The sequence below is a fragment of the Marmota monax genome, unplaced genomic scaffold (genome assembly GCF_021218885.2).
Source record: "Marmota monax isolate L192 unplaced genomic scaffold, Marmota_monax_Labrador192_F-V1.1 WCK01_AAM20220418_F8-fsc00072, whole genome shotgun sequence".
NCBI classification, from domain to species: Eukaryota; Metazoa; Chordata; class Mammalia; order Rodentia; family Sciuridae; genus Marmota; species Marmota monax.
In genome coordinates, this window is record NW_026692356.1 from 6608196 (window position 1) to 6633218 (window position 25023).

General features: G+C 35.8%; 1 pseudogene; it reads right to left on the reverse strand.

The window, feature by feature from the left end:
• Window positions 1–216: 216 nt before the first annotated feature.
• LOC124091369 (melanoma inhibitory activity protein 2-like) lies at window positions 217–12760 on the reverse strand (annotated as a pseudogene).
• Between the last annotated feature and the right edge of the window lie 12263 nt (window positions 12761–25023).

The following is a 25023-nucleotide window of genomic DNA, read 5'->3' on the forward strand; positions in this document are numbered from 1 at the left end:
AAAGAGAACAAGTGCCTCGATTCTGAATTTTTCTGAGTTTTTTTTTTCAATTTTTAAATAATCTTTATTTACAAAATACAATTCTAACAATTATAATTCCATTAAGCTTCAAATGGAAGCTTAATCATTTAAAAGTATAATCATTTGAGTAAAAGCAGTTATATTTAAACTAAAAATGAGAGATATATTACTTTTGAAGTCAGATAAAAAATATTGTCAAGTTTCTTGTTGTGGTTCTGTATGTTGGGTAGCAGGCTCATTTGAAGGTGGAATCAACCCTGAAGGGAACTCACTTCTACTTTCAGAATGCATGGGAGGGAGGGGGGGGGGGAAATTCAGCTCTTGGGGGGAGATAATGAGGAAAACACCATGGCTCCATTGGGAATGGAGGGGGTGGTGGGCCCCATGGAAAATATTCTCGAGATGCTCCATACATGTTTCCTGGAGGAGGTGGAGGAAAAAAAGCTCCTCTTCTCATGAACTGATTCCTTGGATCCACTGGAAACAATGGACCTCTGATTGGAGGGAAAGGTGAGAAAGCAAATCCAGAGGCAGTTTCTTGGTTTTCAGCAGGGAGAGATGAATCGGGCACATTGGAATTATCAAGTTCAACTTTGGAATCATTTCTACTGGATTCCATTTCAGAAAAATAGGCCCATCCATTTGATCCAAAGGCGGCAGAGTAGAACTTCTGAGTTCTGCTGGTCCCGAGGGTCCACCATAATTAGAATAACATCCATCTTGCCTTGGTAGAGGAAGACGCAGATCACAATATGGTTGGCCTGGTGGAGCCGTCATCATCTTAGGGTTCTGTTCCCATGGAGATGACAGGGGCCTAATGTTATAAGGCACTCTCTGATGATCAGTTATCCCATCATAGCCGGATTCTCTTCTTTCATTGATAATTTGAGGGCCCAGAGGATTCTCTGGGCCTCTTGAGCCTCTTCCTCCTACCCCTGGAAGCAAAGGTGAGAGTCTGAGTGGACCCTCCTTTTCCAGAAGTGGAGCTCTCATCTCAGATGAAGGTCGACCCAATGGTGAGGGACCATTTGGGAAATGCTCTCTGCCAATGGCTGTATTTGAAATATGAAGTGCAGAAGGATCTTTTTAAAATTTAAACTCACTTTCGGTGAAGTTTTAACTGTCGTGAGCCTCGTGTTTCCCTAAATCATTGAGGTATCTTTCAGCCCTCTGAGCTGCCCACTCATTATCTTGTGCTTTTTCCTCATAGTGTGTAATCTGCCCCTGATAAAAATAAGTGGTTCTCTCTAATTCTTCTTCAAGGTCTTTGACTTGCTTTCTATAGGTCTTAAGCTGTTCACTTGCATGGCTGATGTTTTCCTCCATTTTGAAAAGTTTCTCCTCTTGCACTACCTGGTCATTTTCCTCTTCTGTTACTTTCCTCTGGAGTTTCATCATAATTGCTTCATATACTTCAATGATGAGTTTAAGTTTCTGTTCAAGATGCTGATTCTCACTTTCCAATTGTGTATTTTTTGACTGCAAAGATGCTTGTTCTGTCTTAAGATTTTTAATCTCTTCTATAAGGTCTTCCTTTGTTTCAATGACTTCAGATACTAAAGTAAAAACTTGATTTCTTTCTCCTTCTAAGATTTTAAAAGAGGAATTTAACTTATCAGCATTACCTATTTCTTCAAAGCTCCTTTTGGCTGATCCTCTAAGTGAGCACTGATTTCTGACTCACTTTTCATTTCCAACTCCAAGTTACCATCGTCTGTTAGGTCTTCTTCAAGCACAGGAGCCCAATCTTTCACCAATTGTTCAGACAGAGACTTAATGTGATTTTCTTTCTCTCTTAGAACTTGTTCTTCATGTTCTTTGGAGTCTTCAAGTGTTGTTTTCTGATTATTAAGGCCATTCACTTCTTCTTCCCATACTTCTGGTTCCTGTAAAAGCTGTTTCTGACTTTCCAGGAGTTGGGAATTTTCATTTGAATCTTCTTTTATTCGTACCTTCAATCCTTCTGCATTCAGTTGAAATATTGTTAAGGTTCTTCTAGCTTCAGGTATATGTGATCTGAGGGATTTTGATTCCTCTTCTAGGGACTTAATAATTTTTGATATATACTCTATCAATTCATCCTGTTGAGAATGTTTAGTTTTCTCTTCTTTTAGTTCTTCTTCTAGAAAGAGTATTTCATCCTCAAATTTAGATACGGACCTATCCAGGTTTGCGTATATTGCCTCCAAATTTTCCACTTGTATTGACTCCTTCTCCAAAATGGCATTCTTTAAAGACGACTCTAAGCCTTCATATTCTTTTTGGACAAGACTGACTTTTTCAAGTAGTCCACATTTTTCCTCAATTATTTCAGAAAGTTTTAGAGCAAGCTTTTTTTCTCTTCTCAAGTAAAGCCTACTTCTCACAGACTGAAAACTTCTCCACAAAAACAAGACAACAACAAAAAATCCAATAGCTGTACGTATCCCCAACTCCCATGGACAGCCATAAGGACTAGGGTGTGTTTCCATGTCTTCAGACAAGGCACACCACAACCCTGCTTACTCCTTCCAGGACCACCCCCAAGTATGGCTGAGGGGCACCTGTTGCCCCTCCATTATGCTAAGGCTACTTTGGCTATTCCCTCCACAACCATACCGGGCCCAGCCAAAAGAGGCTATGGACACTCAGGCCTTTGCTCAGGAGTATAAACCTGCACCAGGCAACGGAGCAGACCATTGTGAACCAGTGAGGGTGGGGGGCGCTGTGGGCATGGGCATGGGAGCCCCAGTCATGGGCTCCCAGGGGCCTAGCACACTCACACTGCCTGTCAGGGAATCTGGGCCCCTCCCCTAGGCTGTGCATCCTGAAGTAGTGCAGGTTCAAGCCTGTCCCAGTGGAGCCATAGAGGAGTCCTCTCCAGGTCACCTACCTGTTGATTTGGTTTAGGCCAGGTGAGGGAAGAACTTATTATGTGTGGTCTATACAGTCATAATATCACCCAGTTTGATGTAACGAAAATTCTAAACCTTTGTAAAATTTTTAAAGAGCTAGGACATCACATACTTATGTTTGTATCATTTGCCCTTGTAATGAATCATTCCTTTCTCCCCCCCCACCCCGTCCTCTCTCTTTTTCCTTCCTTTATTCTTCCTCCCTTTCCTTTTCTAGCAGTGTTGGAGGTTAAACTCCAAGGCCTTCTACATACTAGGCAAGCTCTCTACCACTGAGCTTCATTCCCAACCCTGTTGACACTTATCATAGAAGTCATAGGAATTATTTCTGATGACTTATGATCTTGATCACCCTTTTTCCAGCTTGCTAGAAACTCCACACATTCCATTTTTTTGTGATATCCTTGTTCTCATCTTCAAAACTGGCTCATCTTTTTATTTTGACCAAGCTACAGAGGTCTTTACTTATTCTGGTTATAATTCCTTTATTAGACATATGTATTTCACATATTTTTCCATGTGTGGCTTAATCGGTTCTTTTTTTAAAATTTTTTATTGTTGGTTGTTCAAAACATTACATAGTTCTTGACATATCATATTTCACACTTTGATTCAAGTGGGTTATGAACTCCCATTTTTACCCCGTATACAGATTGCAGAATCATATCAGTTACACATCCATTGATTTACATGTTGCCATACTAGTGTCTGTTGTATTCTGCTGCCTTTCCTATCCTCTACTATCCCCCCTCCCCTCCCCTCCCCTCCCCTCTTCTCTCTCTACCCCCTCTACTGTCATTCATTTCTCCCCCTTGTATTATTTTTCCCTTTCCCCACACTTCCTCTTGTATGTAATTTTGTATAACCCTGAGGATCTCCTTCCATTTCCATGCAATTTCCCTTCTCTCTCCCTTTCCCTCCCACCTCTCATCCCTGTTTAATGGTAATCTTCTTCTCATGCTCTTCGTCCCTACTCTGTTCCCAGTTACTTTCCTTATATCAAAGAAGACATTTGGCATTTGTTTTTTAGGGATTGGCTAGCTTCACTTAGCATAATCTGCTCTAATGCCATCCATTTCCCTGCAAATTCTATGATTTTGTCATTTTTTAATGCAGAGTAATACTCCATTGTGTATAAATGCCACATTTTTTATCCATTCATCTATTGAAGGGCATCTAGGTTGGTTCCACAGTCTTGCTATTGTGAATTGTGCTGCTATGAACATCGATGTAGCAGTGTCCCTGTAGCATGCTCTTTTTAGGTCTTTAGGGAATAGACCAAGAAGGGGAATAGCTGGGTCAAATGGTGGTTCTATTCCCAGCTTTCCAAGAAATCTCCATACTGCTTTCCAAATTGGCTGCACCAATTTGCAGTCCCACCAGCAATGTACAAGTGTACCCTTTTCCCCACATCCTCGCCAGCACTTGTTGCTGTTTGACTTCATAATGGCTGCCAATCTTACTGGAGTGAGATGGTATCTTAGGGTGGTTTTGATTTGCATTTCTCTGACAGTTAGAGATGGTGAGCATTTTTTCATGTACTTGTTGATTGATTGTATGTCCTCCTCTGAGAAGTGTCTGTTCAGGTCCTTGGCCCATTTGTTGACTGGGTTATATGTTATCTTATTGTCTAATTTTTTGAGTTCTTTGTATACTCTGGATATTAGGGCTCTATCTGAAGTGTGAGGAGTAAAGATTTGTTCCCAGGATGTAGGCTCCCTTTTACCTCTCTTATTGTTTCTTTTGCTGAGAAAAAACTTTTTAGTTTAAGTAAGTCCCATTTGTTGATTCTAGTTATTAACTTTTGTGCTCTGGTGTCCTATTAAGGAATTTGGAGCCCGACCCCACAGTGTGTAGATCGTAGCCAACTTTTTCTTCTATCAGACGGCGCGTCTCTGATTTGATATCAAGCTCCTTGATCCATTTTGAATTCACTTTTGTGCATGGCGAGAGAAAGGGATTCAGTTTCATTTTGTTGCATATGGATTTCCAGTTTTCCCAGCACCATTTGTTGAAGATGCTATCCTTCCTCCATTGCATGCTTTTAGCCCCTTTATCAAATATAAGATAGTTGTAGTTTTGTGGATTGGTTTCTGTGTCCTCTATTCTGTACCATTGGTCCACCCGCCTGTTTTGGTACCAGTACCATGCTGTTTTTGTTACTATTGCTCTGTAGTATAGTTTGAAGTCTGGTATCGCTATACCGCCTGATTCACACTTCCTGCTTAGCATTGTTTTTGCTAATCTGGGTCTTTTATTTTTCCATATGAATTTCATGATTGCTTTCTCTATTTCTACAAGAAATGCCATTGGGATTTTGATTGGCATTGCATTAAACCTACAGAGAACTTTTGGTAATATCGCCATTTTGATGATGTTAGTTCTGCCTATCCATGAACAGGGTATATTTTTCCATCTTCTAAGATCTTCTTCTATTTCTCTCTTTAGGGTTCTGTAGTTTTCATTGTATAAGTCTTTCACCTCTTTTGTTAGGTTGATTCCCAAGTATTTTTTTTTTTTGAGGATATTGTGAATGGAGTGGTTGTCCTCATTTCCATTTCAGAGGATTTGTCACTGATATACAGGAATGCCTTTGATTTATGCATGTTGATTTTATATCCTGCCACTTTGCTGAATTCATTTATAAGCTCTAGTAGTTTCTTTGTAGACCCTTTTGGGTCTGCTAGGTATATAATCATGTCACTGCAAATAGTGATAATTTAAGTTCTTCTTTTCCTATTTTTATGCCTTTAATTTCTTTCATCTGTCTAATTGCTCTGGCCAGTGTTTCGAGAACTATGTTGAACAGAAGTGGTGAGAGAGGGCATCCCTGTCTTGTTCCAGATTTTAGAGGGAATGCCTTCAATGTTTCTCCATTCAGAATGATGCTAGCCTGAGGCTTAGCATAGATTGCTTTTACAATATTGAGGTATGTTCCTGTTATCCCTAGTTTTTCTAGAGTTTTGAACATAAAGGGATGCTGTACTTTGTTGAATGCTTTTTCCGCATCTATCGAGATGATCATATGGTTCTTATTTTTAAGTCTATTGATGTGGTGAATAACATTTATTGATTTCTGTATATTGAACCAGCCTTGCATCCCAGGGATGAATCCTACTTGATCATGGTGCACAATTTTTTTGATATGTTTTTGCATCCGAGTGGCCAGAATTTTATTGAGGATTTTTGCATCTAGGTTCATTAGAGATATTGGTCTGTAGTTTTCTTTCTTTGAAGTGTCTTTGTCTGGTTTAGGTATCAGGGTGATGTTGGCCTCATAGAATGAATTTGGAAGTTCTCCCTCCTTTTCTATTTCCTGAAGTAGCTTGAAAAGTATTGGTATTAGTTCTTCTTTAAAGGTTTTGTAAAACTCTGCTGTATACCCATCCGGTCCTGGGCTTTTCTTAGTTGGTAGTCTTTTGATGGTTTCTTCTATTTCCTCAATTGATATTGGTCTGTTTAGGTTTTCTATATCCTCCTGACTCAATCTGGGCAGATCATATGACTTAAGAAATTTATCTATGCCTTCACTATCTTCTAATTTATTGGAGTATAAGGATTCAAAATATTTTTGATTATCTTCTGTATTTCTGAAGTGTCTGTTGTGATATTGCCTTTTTCATCCCGTATGCTAGTAATTTGAGTTCTCTCTCTTCTTCTCTTCACTAGCATCGCTAAGGGTCTGTCGATTTTGTTTATTTTTTCAAAGAACCAACTTTTAGTTTTGTCAATTTTTTCAATTGTTTCTTTTGTTTCGATTTCATTAATTTCAGCTCTGATTTTAATTATTTCTTGCCTTCTACTTCTTTTGCTGTTGTTTTGCTCTTCTTTTTCTAGGATTTTGAGATGAAGTATGAGATCATTTATTTTTTGGTTTTTCCTTTTTTTAAGGAATGAACTCCAAGCAATGAATTTTCCTCTTAGACCTGCTTTCAATGTGTCCCATAGATTCCGATATGTTGTGTCTGTGTTTTCATTTATCTCTAAGAATTTTTTAATTTCCTCCTTGATGCCTTCTATAACCCATTGATCATTCAGTAACCTATTGTTCATTCTCCAAGTGATGCATGATTTTTCCTTCCTTCTTTTATCGTTGATTTTCAGTTTCATTCCATTATGATCAGATAAGATGCATGGTATTATCTCTACTCCTTTATATTGTCTAAGAGTTGCCCTGTGACATAATATATGATCTATTTTTGAGAAGGATCCATGTGCTGCTGAGAAAAAAGTGTAACTGCTTGATGTTGGGTGGTATACTCTATATATGTCAATTAAGTCTAGGTTATTAATTGTGTTATGGAGTTCTATAGTTTCCTTATTCAACTTTTGTTTGGAAGATCTGTCCAGTGGCGAGAGAGGTGTGTTGAAGTCTCCCATGATTATTGTATGGTGGTCTATTAGACTCTTGAACTTGAGAAGAGTTTATTTGATGAACATAGCTGCACCATTGTTTGGGGCATATACATTTACGATTGTTATGTCTTGTTGGTGTATGGTCCCCTTGAGCAGTATGTAGTGTCCCTCTTTATCCCTTTTGATTAACTTTGGCTTGATATCTATTTTATTTGATATGAATATGGATACTCCTGCTTGTTTCCAAAGTCCATATGAGTGATATGATTTTTCCCAACCTTTCACCTTCAGCCTATGTATGTCTTTTCCTATCAAATGCTTCTCCTGTAGGCAGCATATTGTTGGGTCTTGTTTTGTGATCCATTCTACTAGCCTGTGTCTCTTAATTGGTGAGTTTAAGCCATTAACATTTAGGGTTATTATTGAGATATGGGTTGTTCTTCCAGCCATATTTGTTTATTTCTGTTACTAAACATGGTTTATTTTCCTCTTTGATTATTTCCCCCCCTTTACTGTCCTACCTCCCACTGTTGGTTTTCATTGTTATTTTCCATTTTCTCTTCCTGTAATGTTTTGCCAAGGATGTTTTGAAGAGATGGTTTTCTAGCTGCGAATTCTTTAAACTTTTGTTTATCGTGGAAGGTTTTAATTTCATCTTCCATCCTGAAGCTTAATTTCGCTGGATACACAATTCTTGGTTGGAACCCATTTTCTTTCAGTGTTTGAAATATGTTATTCCAGGATCTTCTAGCTTTCAGAGTCTGTGTGGAAAGATCAGCTGTTATCCTGATTGGCTTACCCCTAAATGTAATCTGCTTCCTTTCTCTTGTAGCTTTTAAAATTCTCTCCTTATTCTGTATGTTGGGCATCTTCATTATAATGTCTAGGTGTGGATCTCTTATGATTTTGCACATTCGGCGTCCTGTAGGCTTCTAGGATTTGGGATTCTGTCTCATTCTTCAAGTCTGGGAAGTTTTCTCCTATTATTTCATTGAATAGATTGCTCATTCCTTTGGTTTGGACCTCTATACCTTCCTGTATCCCAATGACTCTTAAGTTTGGTCTCTTTATGTTATCCCATATTTTTTGCATGTTCTTCTCATGGTTTCTTAACAGTCTTGCTGAGCTGTCTATGTTCTTTTCAAGTTGAAATACTTTGTCTTCATTGTCTGATGTTCTATCTTCTAAGTGTTCTACTCTGCTGGTAGTATTCTCAATTGAATTTTTAAGTTGGTTTATTGCTTCCTGCATTTCTAGGATTTCTGTTTGTTTGCTTTTTATAACCTCTATCTCCCTGTATAGTTGATCTTTTGCTGCCTGGATTTGTTTGTGTAATTCATTGTTGAAGTGATCTTTCATTGTCTTATTTTGTTGTGTAATGTCTTCCTTGAAACTCCAGATCATCTGAAGCATGTATATCCTGAATTCTTTATCTGACATTCCATCTGCTGCAGCTGTTACCTCTTCTAATGTTGAGTTGACCTGCATTGCTTGTGGTCCTTTCTTTCCTTGTCTTTTCATACTGCTTGCATTTCTTTCTGCTTGGTGAAACTGTTGTTTTTTTGAAAAATTTTCTCCCCTACATATTTATATTGCTCTTGTATAGTTGAAAAGTCTCCCTTGCAGGGTTGGGCGGTGGTCTGCCTACCTTGCAGGCATGGGCAGCGGCTCTGCTCTGCCTCTCCTCCAATTGGTGTGAGGTGTCTACCAAGCCCACGGACCCCTGGGGCTGTTCTGCCAGTCGTTCGCAGGTCTGCCTACCTTGCAGGCGCGGGCGGCGGCTCTGCTCTGCCCCTACTCCAATTGGGGTGACGTGTGTACCACGCCGGCAGACCGCTGGGCCTGATCCGCATTTTTTGGACACTGCTAATATTGGATAATGAAGTAAAATCTTGTGAACTTGAGAGTCAAAGGACCCTAGTTTCAATGTGAAATAACATCTATAAGCAACAACTATAGAGAAGCTACCCAGTTACATGAGCCTTATTTCCTCACCTGTAATACAAGGGTGACAAAGTACATAGCTTCAGATATTGTGAAACTTAAAAATTATTAATGTAACTTTCCTGTTGTACAGTAGGTGATCAATGAAGAGAAGCTATTTGTATTATGTCATAAACATTCCAAGTTATTAACTAAACTTTATGACTATGAAGATAACATCTAAACCTAGCCATGTATAAATATTAATCAATCAAAAATCCTAATTGGTAGACTCTGGCATTAAAGATCGTGGTTTTTAATCTTCTCAATATTTGTATGTAAGTGTTTAGTTACTATTTTAAAGCATCTAACTCATATCTGATGTTAAGTGCATGTAATCATGAAAAGTCTTCTAAAAAACACCTAACAGGATGTGGGATTGCATCAATCCTTTATAAAGGCAATTAAATTTAACTAATCTTTACCTCTGGCAACTTAAACCCCAGCCAATATTGATGCAGACTGTTATTAAGAGATAAAAATAAATATCTAATAAATTAGTTAAATATTATCTTTGTGTTTAATAAAAGACCAAAAGATTTAGTTGTGATAGAGGACAGGAAAATAATTTCTAGACCTGCATATCAGTGATAACCCCTAACTCTTTTATGACAGAAAGAAGGCTTACCAAGCAATATGGAAATTCTGAATGCCTCTTGTTGTATTGAATGCAGAAAAGTGGAGTAACCTGTAGGTAATACAACTTAAATAAAATAAGAAATGAAAACTTCAAACTATGTTGCAGACAACGAGGGAACTAGTCTGGTTTGTGCAGTGTTGCAAATGACACAGTGGTAACCAAAGGCAAGGATGTCCTTGTAATGGCCAGTAACTACAAAAAGACCAACATAAACACGGGGAAGAAGGTGTAGACAGTGTGGTTACAGCCAATCAGGGGGATACATCTAGAACTGTGTACTCTGTAAAACTGTAACCTTTACCTGATCCAAGTTCATGATGCCAGTGAATTGATGCTAGTCTTCCCTAGACTGAAGAGGTCTGTTTGTGAATTGGGGGAAGTGGGTTCCAAAGTCTCACAAGGTGCAAGATTACTCATGCCTTTGACAGATGCCAGAGATTGGCTTTATCTATTTCAGTATTGGATTGTCACCCCTATAATATGAGAGAGCTGCCTGGGAGCCAAGCTGATTATAAGCTAAACATTACCTACCTTTTCAGTTTCACTGCTGTTGCCCTCACAGAAGAAATGAAATTGTTACTCCCAAATGATGTATTTTACTAGTAAACATAAGGTCTTTGATTTACTTCCAAACAGCCTACCATTCATCACAGCCCATCACCATATCAGCAGTTGTTCTGTTTAAAATGTGGTGTGCCAGAGGCTATGTAATGTTTATTGTATCTAGATTGAATCTAGAAAGAAAAACTTTAATTCTCTTGTAGGCATTGTTCTGATAACAAAAACCTTTGTTTCAAATTTTCTGTATCTCCATGAAAGATTTTTTCCCCCTACAGTTGTGGAATATGAAGCCTGTTACATCACATATAATGATCTTTGACAAAGATTAAAAGCATGAAGTTATATATCTAAATATAAGAGCTTGAGACACAGAGGATGAGTGAATGATCCTGTGGTTGTACCAAGCATAAAGCAATTCCAACTTATGTGATTCAGAAATGTGGAATGTACCATGATGGAGTAATTGGAAGAATTATTACATTCTGGTCAAGTATGACATCTGTCCTGTCCATATTTTCTCTCTCTCTCTCTCTCTCTCTCTCTCTCTCTCTCTCTCTCTCTCATGGATTAAGGGTGAGATTGAATTTGCCAATATGCAGTTATTACTTTGAACTCGATTTTCAGGTTTAAGCTAGTTAGAAAATCATAAACTTTGGGGATTAGTAGAACATTTCCCCCCAGAGATCTGAACATCTGCCTCAATTTTTAAATGGCACAGACACTTTCTTTGCTTTACTTTCTGTCTACATGATCTTTGGAATATTTTTAAAGACATTAGCATTTTCATATAAAGGCTTTGTTGAAAAAGTATTTTTCTCACCATCACGTTTTTTAAAGGAAAATATAAATTCCCCTAAAACTTTTCAAATTTCATAGAATTTACTTGTTTACCAATTAACTGAAGTCAACTGTATATGAACTTGTTAACTTCTTCCACTTGAAATCCAGGGCATAATAACTATAGGAGAGGGCAATGGGAAACCCAATATTATGGTTATACATATAAGTAAACAGATAATTAAATAGGAGAATGCTGAAAGAACTATTTATTATTCCACATTTAGTCCTAAGTAATATTTGACTTTTTAATATAGATGTACTTACTAGAAGTGATGTGAAAACTGAATTTTTATAAAAATTACTTGAGCTCTAAGAAAAATAAGTGTTCTACAGGTCAGTTAAATGTGTGTCTTTATAAAGCAAACATTCCTCCCTTACCTTTTGTTTCTATACAATATTTTATAATCATAGTTTGCTTCTGAGAAATATAAATAGGTTCTGGATCCTTCTCTCTACCTGCCTTCTGGATACTTCTTTCTAGGGAATTTCATCAAGTCTTATTGCTTTAAATGGCACCAGTTGATCATTGACATCCAAAGTTTTATCTTCCTGAATTCTACTCTAATCAATAGAATTTATCCGTGACCCATATTCCTGGGGATGCCTAACAGGATTCACCAATTTGACATGCTAAGATGGAGTTTGGGGCATTTCACTTGCCAAAACCTGTTTCATCCCATCAACAAGGGGCCACTATGCAATTCACTGCTCAAGCAAAACTTGAGTGGTAAGGTTGATTTCTCCTTTTGTCTCTTCCTCCTCTCCCCCATTCCTTCCACACATATGTAAGTTTATCTGCAATAGGTGTCCTGAAAATTTTCAAATCCATCAGTTCAAAATCCATTGGAAATCACCATTACCATCTTTCTTGGACTACTACAATAGCTTTCTTACTAGTCTCCTGGATGTTCCTATCACTTTCCCAGTGTTTACTTTCTACCTTGCAGAAAGACAGTAAGATCACACTGGTTGAAATGCAATATGTATTTACAAATTGTACATGTGTGGTGCCATGGCCTTCTCATCTCTCAATTGAGACCATTAATTCAGAAACCAGGCAATCGGTGATAGGGGACAAAGAAAAGACAAACAGGCATGCATAGAGAATAAAAGGTGGGGTCAGGTGGTTCTGCCAGCCCCTTATGGGAGAAGACTGATCCAGAGCTAGCTCATTATTAATTATATCAGCTTCAGCTTCATCAAAAGGTTATTTGTGAGAAAGTTTCAGCAAAGCAGGCAATCTGAAGGACACAGGACTGATGAGACATTAGGGTCATTTTATTTTGCTCAGAATCCTGTATCCCTGGGAGTTGGTGTCTGAACTCAAGGCCTCTACTAATAACTCTGGCCCTTTCACAGAGTTTTCTCTGGCTGGTGTCACCATAGCAACTGGGCTTTCTTGACTTGCACTTTTAGCATAGGCAGCTCCCAGCGCAAAAATAGTCAGGAGATGATCAGAGGCCATGATTTAAATCGTCACTGTATATATATATATATATATATATATATATATATATATATATACACACACACACACACACACACATATATACACACACACACATATATATCCTGTTAAAATGGAAGGAAAAGAGAACTTTTTAAAATGAAATCCAGCTAGTAAAGAGACAAATAGAGGAATGTTTTTAAACTGTGATGATTATCAGTAAATGTATCTAAATATCCACTGAAGTAATGCTAGAGAGCAGAGTACAAATGCTTTGACAAATTAAATATATATGTAGAGATAGACATTCCCAAATAAAGCTGCTAAGTATGGGAAGAGAAAATTAGTTTATTGTTATATATCATAGCAAGATTTCCCCTGATACTACTGAATCATTATGTACAATTCCTCACAAAAGGAATCAGAAAAATGGCAACTAGAAGGATTAGGAGAAGACAATTCTAAAATTTTTGTATCAAATTATAGATATTGCCCAAAGGATGAAGAACCAAAAGAAGACAAGGACATTCATAGAGAGAGCTATTATTGGTGAAATCTAAGAATCTAGAATTTGAGTATCAAAGTGATGAAATGGGGTGGTAACCCATGGATAAAGCAAGCACACGTGACCCCTGCTGATAATGACTGAACAGATACATGCCCATAATATACTCTTGAGCACATACACACACAAACACACATCAAAAATAGGAAAGACATGAAACCTGTTTTCTATAGTGCAATACCAATTAGTAAATGTAGAAGAAAAATCATTATTTTTAAAACATTTTAATAATTACTGAATTAGGAATCAGCATATATAAAAACTGTATATTAAGGGGAATGAGAAACTAATTTTTAATTCTAAATGCTTTCTGATTCAGACTAATTAATACATAAATTAATGACAACATTTTAAAAGTAAAAAAGGGGGGACATGACTTTGATAGTAAAAAGAAGAAGAGGAAAGAAAGAAAGGGATTAGAAAAGAAATGAAAGGAAACAAAAGGAATAATAAAGAAAGAATCTGTCTTGGATCAAAGATGACAGTACAAGTCAAAATTGCTGAATATTTAGAAAACAGTGACTGTAAGAGCCAAAGAGATACAAGAGAAGCACAGATACCAGAAAAATAATAAGCTTGTCAATAAGAGAAATATTAATGTTCAAATCCCAAAGCTAGAATAAAATCAATAAAAGAAAGGAAAAGTAAAGGATTAATAAAGATAAAAGATGATGAATCCAAAGGATCTTTGTGGGTGAATATAAAACAAAGTCTTGGTGGATCAGCCCTTTTATTATATTCTGTCTTTAATAATTTTCTTTGCTGTGAAGTGCATTGTATCTGACATTAATATAGCCATTCCTCTTTTCTTTTGCTTAACATTTGAATGTTACATTTTTTCCCCATCCTTGATTTGCAGCCAACCTATATCATTATCTGTGAAGGGAGCTTTCTATAGTCAGTTTAGAATTGGGTCACGGCGCAAGAAATACACTACTCAATTTCAAATGATAAAATTGTCAAGATAATATGGTGTTAATGTAAAGGCACCCATGTTCATTGATGGACTGGAATTTTAAAATCCAGAAATAAATCATTAAACTTAGAGACAACTAATTCTATAAAAAGTTACCAAAACAATTCAGTAGAGAAAGGATAGATTTTTCTACTAAATGGTATTGGAACAATTAGTTCTATATGTTAAAAAATTATCTGGACAATATAAAAATGGGCAAAGAGTCGAGTAGTCATTTAGCCCCCAGAATAATACAAATGGGCCAATATGCATATGAAAACATGTTCAACATCATTAAAAATTAGAGAAATACAAGCTAAAATCACAGAGAGACCAGTATGCACTCCTTGAAATGCCTGTAATTAGAAAGTCCAGCCACAATTTGAATGGTTGAGGGCAGGCAGTGAAACTTGAATTCTCATACAGAGTTGATGGGAATATAAGATTTTGAAAAAACTTGACATTTTTAAAAAAGTAATTTTTGGGTGTACTGGGGACTGAACTTGGGGTATTCGACCACTATTTTGATCCCCAGCCCTATTTTGTGTTTTATTTAGAGACAGTGTCTCACTGAGTTGCTTAGCACCTCACTTTTGTTGAGGCTGGCTTTGAACTCGAAATCCTCCTGTCTCAGCCTCACTAGCTGCTGGGATTACAGGTGTGCACCACCACGCCCAGCATTAAAATTTTTGATATGTAGTTAACAAGACTTCAAAATTCCACCTTATTCCATTTTTTGATCTTCATCAAAAAGAGGAACCAACTTGATATAGTCTACAATGTGGATGGAAGTCAAAAAGAATCCAGACAAAAATGATTACATAGACTGTGATTCTATTTTTTAGAAATTTCTAAGACAAAATCTATAGGACTAGAATGCAGATCAGTAAATTATTTGGGGCTAGAGATAAGAGATGGTATAAGTATTTACATAAGTATTTACTTCAATATTATTTTTAATAATTTAAAACTGGAAATAATTGAATTGTTCAATAATTATATACTTATTTCACCTGCAAGGTAATAATCATATGCTTATATAAATACTATATAAATACTTATACTATTGTATCTATGTTGTTACTAAGCACTTGTTTAGTAGTAAACACTCAAAAAATTGAATGAATAGTCAACGATGATTAATATCTCTGCATGTGTACACACACACACACAGGAACACTTTGAAGATTTACAACCAGTGAAGCAAAACTTTTGCATTTGAGTGAAATGCTAAAGATCCTAATACAGTAGTTTCACACATAGTGTGTATCTAAAGTAGTTCAAATGTTTGAAGAGGAGAACAAATCTGTTTAATAATTTTGTGGGAAAATTGGCCAATATGCCAAAAGCATTCAAAGTGGAATTCTATTTCTAGGAATTATTAGTCTCAGGTAATTTCAGAAAGTAGGCAAACTCATCAGTGTATGAGTTTTAATTGTACTCTTAGTTTATAAAAGCACAAAATTTAAATGTTTGGTAAGGAACTTTATATAAGGTTTATTAAATCTACTTACTGAATATTAATCACCTATTAACTATATCCAAAACTCTCAACTTTCAACTCTATATAGATGTTAACATACATCACAAATTTTGTAAAATCCAAAGAGAATTCTCAATCCACGCCCTGCAATTCTGGTCTTCCTCTAGTTTTTCTCATTTCAGAAACTGGTGCCGCCTTATATCCAGCTTCTGTGCCTACAGCAGTGTTACCTGATATGCTCACCACCAACCACACATGTTATTGAACACTTGATTTGGGTGTGGTTCATCAAATTAGGATGTGTTGTAAATGTACAATGCAAATAAGACTTCAAGGGTTGAGTAGAGTTCCCCCAAATTTTAAAGAATATTAAAGATCTAATTGATGTTTATATTGATTACACATATATGATGTACTTCATGTACTCCTTTTACTTTTTTAAACTGGCTACTAGAAAACAAATGATGTGTGTGGATCACCATCTTTTCTATTGGACTGTGTTGATCTATAACCTATATTAATTCTTCTGCTTTTTTCGGATCACACCCTTACACCTCAAGCCACCAACAGGTCCTTGTTGACTGCAAGTAGAGGATGGGAAAAAATGTAAAAGATACGTGAGCCTTCCTATCCCTGCTGTGGTCATCACAGCCTGGCCACTGTGGTCTCTGCCGCTGCCCACAGCAAGAGTGTCCTATGTGATTTCAAAGTTTCTTCTTCAGCTTTCCAGTATTCAAATATGTGTACAGCAGCCAGAATGATTTTTTAACACAAAAGCATACCAGTCTTTATGATTTTCTATCACAGTGAGGATAAACTTTAAATTAATGTTTTGAACAACTAATAATAAAAAATAAATAAATAAATAAATAAAAATCAAAAAATAATTAATGTACATAGGATTCAAAACCCTATAAATTTTTGGTCGTCTACCAATCTCACATCCATTTCTATAAAACCCCTAGCCCGCCCCAAGATTTTAGGAATTTACCTCCATGTTCCCTCTATCTAGAGTTTTATCTGCACAACGATGATCTGCCAACATTTTCAACCATTAATTTCCTTTGTATTCTCATCCAAATCTTATAATTCAATTGTCATGATATTGACCATGGACACCTCAAACAAAAGAAATCATCCAATTATTCTCTATTACATTACTGTACGTCATCTGCTTTACAAAATTTTAAAATACTTATTTATTTGTATTTTTATTGTATTTAATTCCTCACTAGAGTATCAACTCCATGAGAAAAAGTTAATTTTTGCTTATTAGGTATCTGGAATGTCTTGAATAGTTGCTGACACACAGCAAGCTCAAGAAAAAAAATGAACACAGCAAATAGTTAAGAAAGTTGTGGTTAAAGGGAACTTATCCACAGGAAGTTTACTGTTGAATGTAAGAATTTATTAAGCTGCACTGGATTATCTCAAAATAGATAAACACATGTGTGTGAACATCTATATGTATGCTAAAAGACAATAAATAGGGAGAAAGGAAAGAAAGAAGAGGAGATACAAGAAAATCATACATTCAAAATGGGGACAAAAGTGGTTATCACTGAATGTTAAAATAACAGTATCTTTATTTTCTTCTTTAAACTTCTCTGTCCTTTTCATGTTGGGGAGATTGGGGCTTAAGAAAATGTATTTCTTACTTTTAAGACTAAAACAACTAAATTAAAGCAAAAACATAGTTACAGCTAAATTACTTCTAATTTCAACTTCACAATTTCTTCCCGATGTGTAAAGCCATAATTGTTCATTAGATCATGTATTCTATTCAGTTTGGAAAAAAAAATCAGCCATTTCCCTACCCAGCAGTTTTACTTCTCAATAGAGATTTAGAAAATAAAGTCATATCTTTTATTTATTCTGCAATGTATTGATTTAGCATATTGTACAATGGTTTTCATGACATAGGTTTTCACCAAATACTACCTGATAAGAGATAATTTAATTTGGTTTTGAGCCTTTCGCAACTTGCTACATGCTTGTTTTAGACACCTGAGGTACTATCCATTCATCCAAACATTATTATACAGAGAAACACCATAGGTAATATGTTAGATCAATTTAGGATGCATCAGTCATGTCATTATAAAATTTGCCACTATTTTAAGAAATAAAAAGGTGATTTTAAAATAGTGTATTATCACTGGAAAACTATATGCTTCCACAACTATAGCCATGAGGAAAAAGAATGTTAAAGTCAAGACAAAAAGATAGATAGAATATTGGACAACAGCTAGGGCATTTAGAACTCGATGTAACTGAAATTCTTTACTCCACAAATAACCTACTGGTCCAAAACTCATAACATCAAACACTTTTTCAAATGAGAAATAACAGTGAATATTCATTTGAAAATAAAGACAGAATTTAAGCAGGTAGGATTTAATTAACCAAACTGGAACATAGCCAGACCTCTCCAGCTAACATCTCTGCTCATTAATAGATAACATTATTCCTGCCCTGCTAAACCCAATGTCAGAAACAGAAAACATCCTTGCTTCCCTTCCTCATTGGTAAATATCCAAAATTAAATAGGATATTAAAATGCAAGCATCTCAAATTAAAAAAACAAATGTGTTTCTCTATAAAAGAGGGATAGCCACTTTTCCATGATTAAGCTGATAACCACTGGGAAAAATTTATGTATCCACAATAATATTAGCCACCATACTTTAAAATGTAAAATAGAGTGATTTGGTAGTTATCACATGCTACGGTGGTCTGGTCACGTTGTACCTAAAGAGCTCTTCCCTGTTTTTCTTCTCCAAATAGCACACTATCTTCACAAGAACTGCTCTTCCCCTGTCCAGTGAAACTCTGTGCTGCATCCCTGCCCATAATGATAATCCATTAAAAACAGTCCAAGGTAAATTATTCCCCAAGATATTGCAAATAGCTTGTCAAAGAGTGATCTTTTTGTCTTTGTTGGAGACGCTCCCAAGGTGTGGCTCCACAGAAATGCCAATGCCCACTCTAGCTTCATGAGGAAGTTGATTTGAAAGGATCATTCTGACTCAGAAAGAGGAGCTGAGATAATACCTGGAAAGACAGAGTCAGGTTGGGCAGTTGAAGGTGTGATTCTGGTCCCTGAAGTCTCAGGAGCTGCTTTTCTTCCCACCATCCCCAATCCTCATGATTTAGTTATTCCTATAATCCTGATAACTGTTCCTACATCTCCTTTGCCCTCCCCCTGAAAAAGCTACTCTCTGTTTAAGCTATTTTGATGTTGTCAAATGTAATTTAAAAATCTGCATCACCCACACAGGACAAAGGATAGGTCAATAATGAATTTATTTCTCTTTTTTTGTATGTTCTTTTTAGATATACATGTCAGTAGAGAGCATTTTGACACACTAAACATCCATAGAGTATAAATTATCCTAATTAGGATCTCCTTCTTGTGATTGAACATGATGTGAAGTTACACTGGTCATGTAATCATATGTAAACGTAGGAAAGTTATGTCTGATTCATTCTACTGTCTTCCCCTATTTCCATCACCCCCTCTCTTCTTTCCCTTCATTCCCTTTATCTAATCCAATGGAGTTCACTTCTATTTTTGAACACAAATAATGTGCTTGCCCAGCACAGACACTGTGCAATTGTTGTGCTTTGGGGTTTCAGGGGAACATCTATCACACACATGAAGCCACTTGAATTTCACAGAAGTTGTTCCCCACCTAATCCTACTTGAGGTACCTCAAGGTCTTGAAAAGAACCCAAATAGAATGTCTTTATTCAGAAATATTCCTAAATTTAAAAGAATCCGGCCAAGACTTTTGAGGAATGCTTGCAAATACTTCATGCATACATGCTAAGTGAGGCTGAAATTAACACACTTCAGTGAGAGGGTTATTCAGTGGACCTAAAATCTTTTTTTTAATATGGCTTTTTAAAATAGTTTTATATCCTGAGAATTATCAAATACTCATGGATTTCATACAACTAGATCCCATATATAAGTTTTTCTACCTAAGACTATTTAGAGAAGTGTTAAGGATATATTACTAATGTGAGAAAAAATTGACTTTGATTATAAACAAGCATCATTCTTTTATTCAATAAATATTTAGGTCATGCCTTCTGTATGGCAGACATTATTAAGAGAAATGAGTTATAGCAGTGAAAAAAAGTTTTACTCTTATAATATTGATATTCTGGAACAGTGCTGTCCAATACAAAAAATGAGAATACAAATGCAAGGTGTATTTTATATTGTAAAATTTTTCTGCTAAGAACTTTTGAAATAATAAAACAAAATTAATTTTAATAAAAAACTGTATTTTTCCTGGTATATTTAAAATACTGTGACTCCAATATGCAAACATAGATTTTAAGTGCTGAGATATTTTGCATTCTTTTTTCCACATTAAGGATACAAATTTATTATATAGCACCCTCAACTTGGACTCTCCACATTTTAAATACCTTTTAGTCACAGGTCTCTAATAGCTGCCATATTGAATAGTGCAAGCATTCAGGATATTAAGAGCTAAAGCTTTATCAAGGGTGAAAAACAGCGATCCTAAGAGACATTCTACTATGATTATCCCTATTTTATAATCACATAATGGAGACAAAGGGAAATTAATTTATCTAAGATCACATACAATGTAAATGTTTCAATTATGTATTACTATATAGCAAATCACCCACAAAAACTTGGTTGCTCAAATAATAATTTGTAATTCTTGTGATGATGCTCTGTAGATTGAGCTGGCTCATGGTACTTGTAATCAGGTCATTGATGGGGCTGGAGTCCTCTGAAGGTCCAATTGGAATGCGCAAAATGGCCACTATATCCACATGTCTGGCACCTTAGATTGGCAAATTGGCACAACTGGGACCTTGCTTACCCATCCTTCACCCCATGACTTTACACTTGTCACCCTGGAAATCCATCTCAAGGTGATTGAATATGTTAGTATGCTCCTGGAAGTTCTAGTAGAAACTTCTCAAAAATTCCAGGTGACAGCCACAAGATTTCCTATGATGTAACTAAAAAATCACTCTGTCACATTTTATTTCTCAAAATGTGAGTCACAACCCATATTTAAAATGAGGGGAATAATGAGAATATGTATACAGGGAAACACGGCTCATCCATAAGTTTTCCTTAGAGATTAGTTTCCATAATAAGTAAGGACATAAGAATTTAAAACATTAAAAATCATATGTTTAGTAACTCTTCTACTTATCTTTGCTTTCTCCAGTACCTAATATTGTGTTTGGAATATGGCACATGTTTGTTCAGTGGATGCCTGCCAAATGAAGCAAATAGATGTTGGATTATATATTCTACTTGTCTTTGTCTATAACTATGGGACCTTAATTGTAATATCAATGTAACAATAAGAATGTCTTCAAGGCATTCAAACCATGATATTATATGATACATGGAATATTTTATAGCATAATTGAAATCGATAGCTGAGTCTATTCTTAGGTTTCTCCATACTAAGTAGTGGAATCATCATTTAGTATGCACTTCATAAATACATAGAATTTAAAATAGTACAAAATTAAATCTAAACCAGAATCCTAGAGCCTAGGATATCTGGAGAATATTGATTCAGGCTTCCAGACTATTATGTGGAGAGCTCATATTGGCAGAAATTCAGTGTTAAATAGCAATACATATTACCGAATCATCTTACCTTTTCTACTGTGCTCGTATGTGTTGAAACACATTCCAGCCACATGGTTAGCAGCTGGGTGAAAAGATATTCTTGATACATAAAGCTAATAAATTTTATAGTACCTAGTATGTTCTATGGACCCTAAATTCTAAAAACCCACATATAGTTTGTGTGGCCAGGGGTGCCTCATCTGGCTGAGAAGTTGGCTGTTTATTTATCAGTAAACTAAAGGGAATTCTGGCTTTGATATTTTCTCCCGAAGATTAACTTATAAAAAGAAAAACTACCACCCATTTTAAATAATTATCACCATAAAATATTTGTAGGTATAAGACATGTGGATATGCCTTGAGGACTTTATTATGAGAAAAATTTAATAGTGTTTAATAGACAGAAATGGTAACATTGATTCAGCTACCTTCAGGCATGAGTAAAAAACTTTACTGAAAAATTCCCATTTTCCTAATTATTATCATGATATACAGACTGGAGCTTCTCTTGGATGTGTTTTAGGCTAATTTGCACACTAAGTTTTCATGCTACAGCAATACATGAAATTCTGATTTGCTTCCTCTTTCTTTTTAATGTCGAAATTTTTCATATTGATTTTCTGAAAAAAGTTAGCTAATCCACAGAGATAAGTTTCTGTGCAGGACCCATATGAACTCAAGCATGGTTAAATGCTACTGCTCATCTTCTGATTTCATAGAGAACTTAATGAGAGCCACATGGAAAAAGATCATCAGGATCTTTTTTCACAAAGAAAAATTATTCCAACAGATTTGAATAATCTCTGCATCTATGAATATTAGGATCTTGCTCATGGTGTTGAGAAATGACTTTATGTTTTCAAAACATTAGGATCACTGCCTGGCACAGAACCTTCAGTAAATGATAAGATTGTTGTTTTTATTATCATTTGCATCATTATAATTGTTTTAACAATGTTTTGATTGTTTTCAGTACAACTTTCATTTGTTCTAATATAGGCATATTAATATTATCCATTATGATTTTCTTCTTAAAGTGCTGTCTGCAGAGTAGCACCACCAAATTAGGTTTTAATCGGACACCAAAAGATGATATCCCATAAGCTTCTATTTTCCTAAGTGTAAAGAAGTATGGTTTCAATCACATCATTCTTAGTTTGCAGTATTGTCTGGAAATGAGCTTTACAGCTGAAGCACACTGGCTTGACATAAGAAAAAAAAATCATAAATGGTTTTTGATGGGTCTTTGCAAAATATAACCAATTATTGATTTGAAATCCTGCTTAGCCACAACAGAATACTCTGTAATCAATTACATTTGGGGGTTTAACCTATAGATAGAAGACATGAAAAAGCTGAGTTAATGACTTTTTCAACTGGCCAAATGATATCCCTGGGGGGTGAAATGTAATCCTCAGGACTGTCAGTGATTTCCAATTGTCACTGCCACACTTGCTACTGGGGGCAGAGCTTCCTATTGCTGAGCCAAGGAGCTACTCTAGACCATCACTTATGTTTCTGCAATAAAAGACCAATGCCAGCCATTTTTTCTCTCCCTTCCAAATACCACTGATCTTCCTATTTCCATGGTAACCGACTCCTGCTGGCATGATCAAGAAAAAACTGATTTGGGATTTTAATTAATTGCTTAGAAATGGAAATGTAACAGGGACTGGCAGTTCAACTAAGCACATTTTGCAAAGTGAATAAAAATAGAGTTTCTGAAATACTTGAAATTGTTTCAGTGGCTGTAGCACATCTTTTGCTCGACACCTTAATTTATTCCATTCTCCAAAATAAATCTGCCAGATGTACTAAGCCATTTTGTCAACACAAATCATTTTGGCAAATACTTTAATCCCTCTTCTAAACAAAATGCATTATAATTTAAAAAATCTAACCCATCAGTGTGAACCCACTGGGTCCCATCTGAGAATACTCCTGAGAATTTAGTAGATCCTGTTTAAAGGAGCTGTCATCTCCTACTGGTAAAGGCAAGGCCCTGTGCTTGTTGCCTGTGGAGGAATAAATTCCTTGAAACCCACTATTCCAGTGACTCCTACTTTTAGTAAAAACCAACATATTAAAGATACCTTTCAGCACAGAGATTAAGAGAAATGGCTCTGCAGCCAGACTAAGTAAGTCTAGAACTTTGCTCCTTGATTTTCTAGTAGTTGTATTCCCTGGACTAAGTTTCTTAACCAATTGGAGGTCAATTTCCTCATATGTAAAATGAGGAAACAGTGTAACGTTGCTGTGAAGATTACATATGTTAATAAAGGGAAAAGTCTTCAAAAATGCATAGAAGATAGTAGAGCACAGATTTAATAATATGTAACTGTGAACATTTGTGTCTTTTAGTCTACCTATATGCAAAATCTAACTTGGATTTCTTATAATAGTTGATTTTAAATGCCACCTTTAGAACTATAACATACCAAAAACTGTTTAAAATTGTTTTTCATTACAAGGTACTATCCATCTTTTCTTTACAGAAACATAAAATTCCTTCTGGGACATTCATAATCCAATGCCATCTAAGATCAAATAAATTATTATTAAAGATTTCAATGTAAAATTTTTTTTCAGTAAAAAGAAGTTCTGTTTCTTACTAAAAAGAAAAAAGAAATACTCCAAAGTATTTCTGGAACAAGCATCACCTGCTTGATTGGCAAACGTTTTAATTACACAAAGACAATACATTCTCCTAGGCATGAAGAATACAATACCAGGAATGAAGCAAATACTATTTATCGCTGTCAGCTGATGGAATTATCTAATTTGATGATGCATTAATTCATTTTATGTTACTATAAAGAAATACCTAAGACTGGATAATTTATAATGAAGGAGACTCATTTAGCTCATAGCTTTAAAAGCAAGAAAGCCAAATGGCATTGTGTCTGCATCTGATCACATGATATCATGGCAAATGGTATCAGGGTAGGGTCAAGTACAGGAGGGAATGGTCATGTGACAAAACAAAGGCAGAGAGAGGGGAGTGGCCAATCTTGCTTTTCTTATAGTGATCTTCTTGGAAGAAAGAACCAACATACTATGAGAACAGCATCAATGTTTTCCAGGCCAGAACTCCCAATGACCTTCCACCAGGTTCCAAGTTTGGAAGGTCCTACCACCTCTTAACATCCACACTGAGGAATAAGCTTCCAATACATGAGTCCTTGGGAAACACACTACACACAAACGATAGAGGAAGTTCTTATGCATATAGAATTACCATAGCAAATTTATGTTAATGTGGTTTTAGAAATCCATAGAACATAGATCAAAGATAACTCAGTGTGTTCACAGTTATTTGAAAGAGCAGTTCTGATTGAATACAACCTTCTTCACTTCTTAACCAAGACTTTAAAAAAAATGTAGTTGTAGATGGACAGCATACCTTTATTTTATTTGTTTGTTTTTATATAATGATGAGGATCAAACCCAGTGCCTCACATGTGCTAGGTAAGCACTCTGCCACTGAGCTACATAGCCCCAGTCCCTTAACCAAGACTTTTGAGTGCCAGTTATTCTATCTTTATACTGACTATTGTTATTAAACAATAATACAGGTTTGTATGAAGCTAGCACTATAATAGATAAATAGGAGGGTAAATGAGGTGCTGTTCTC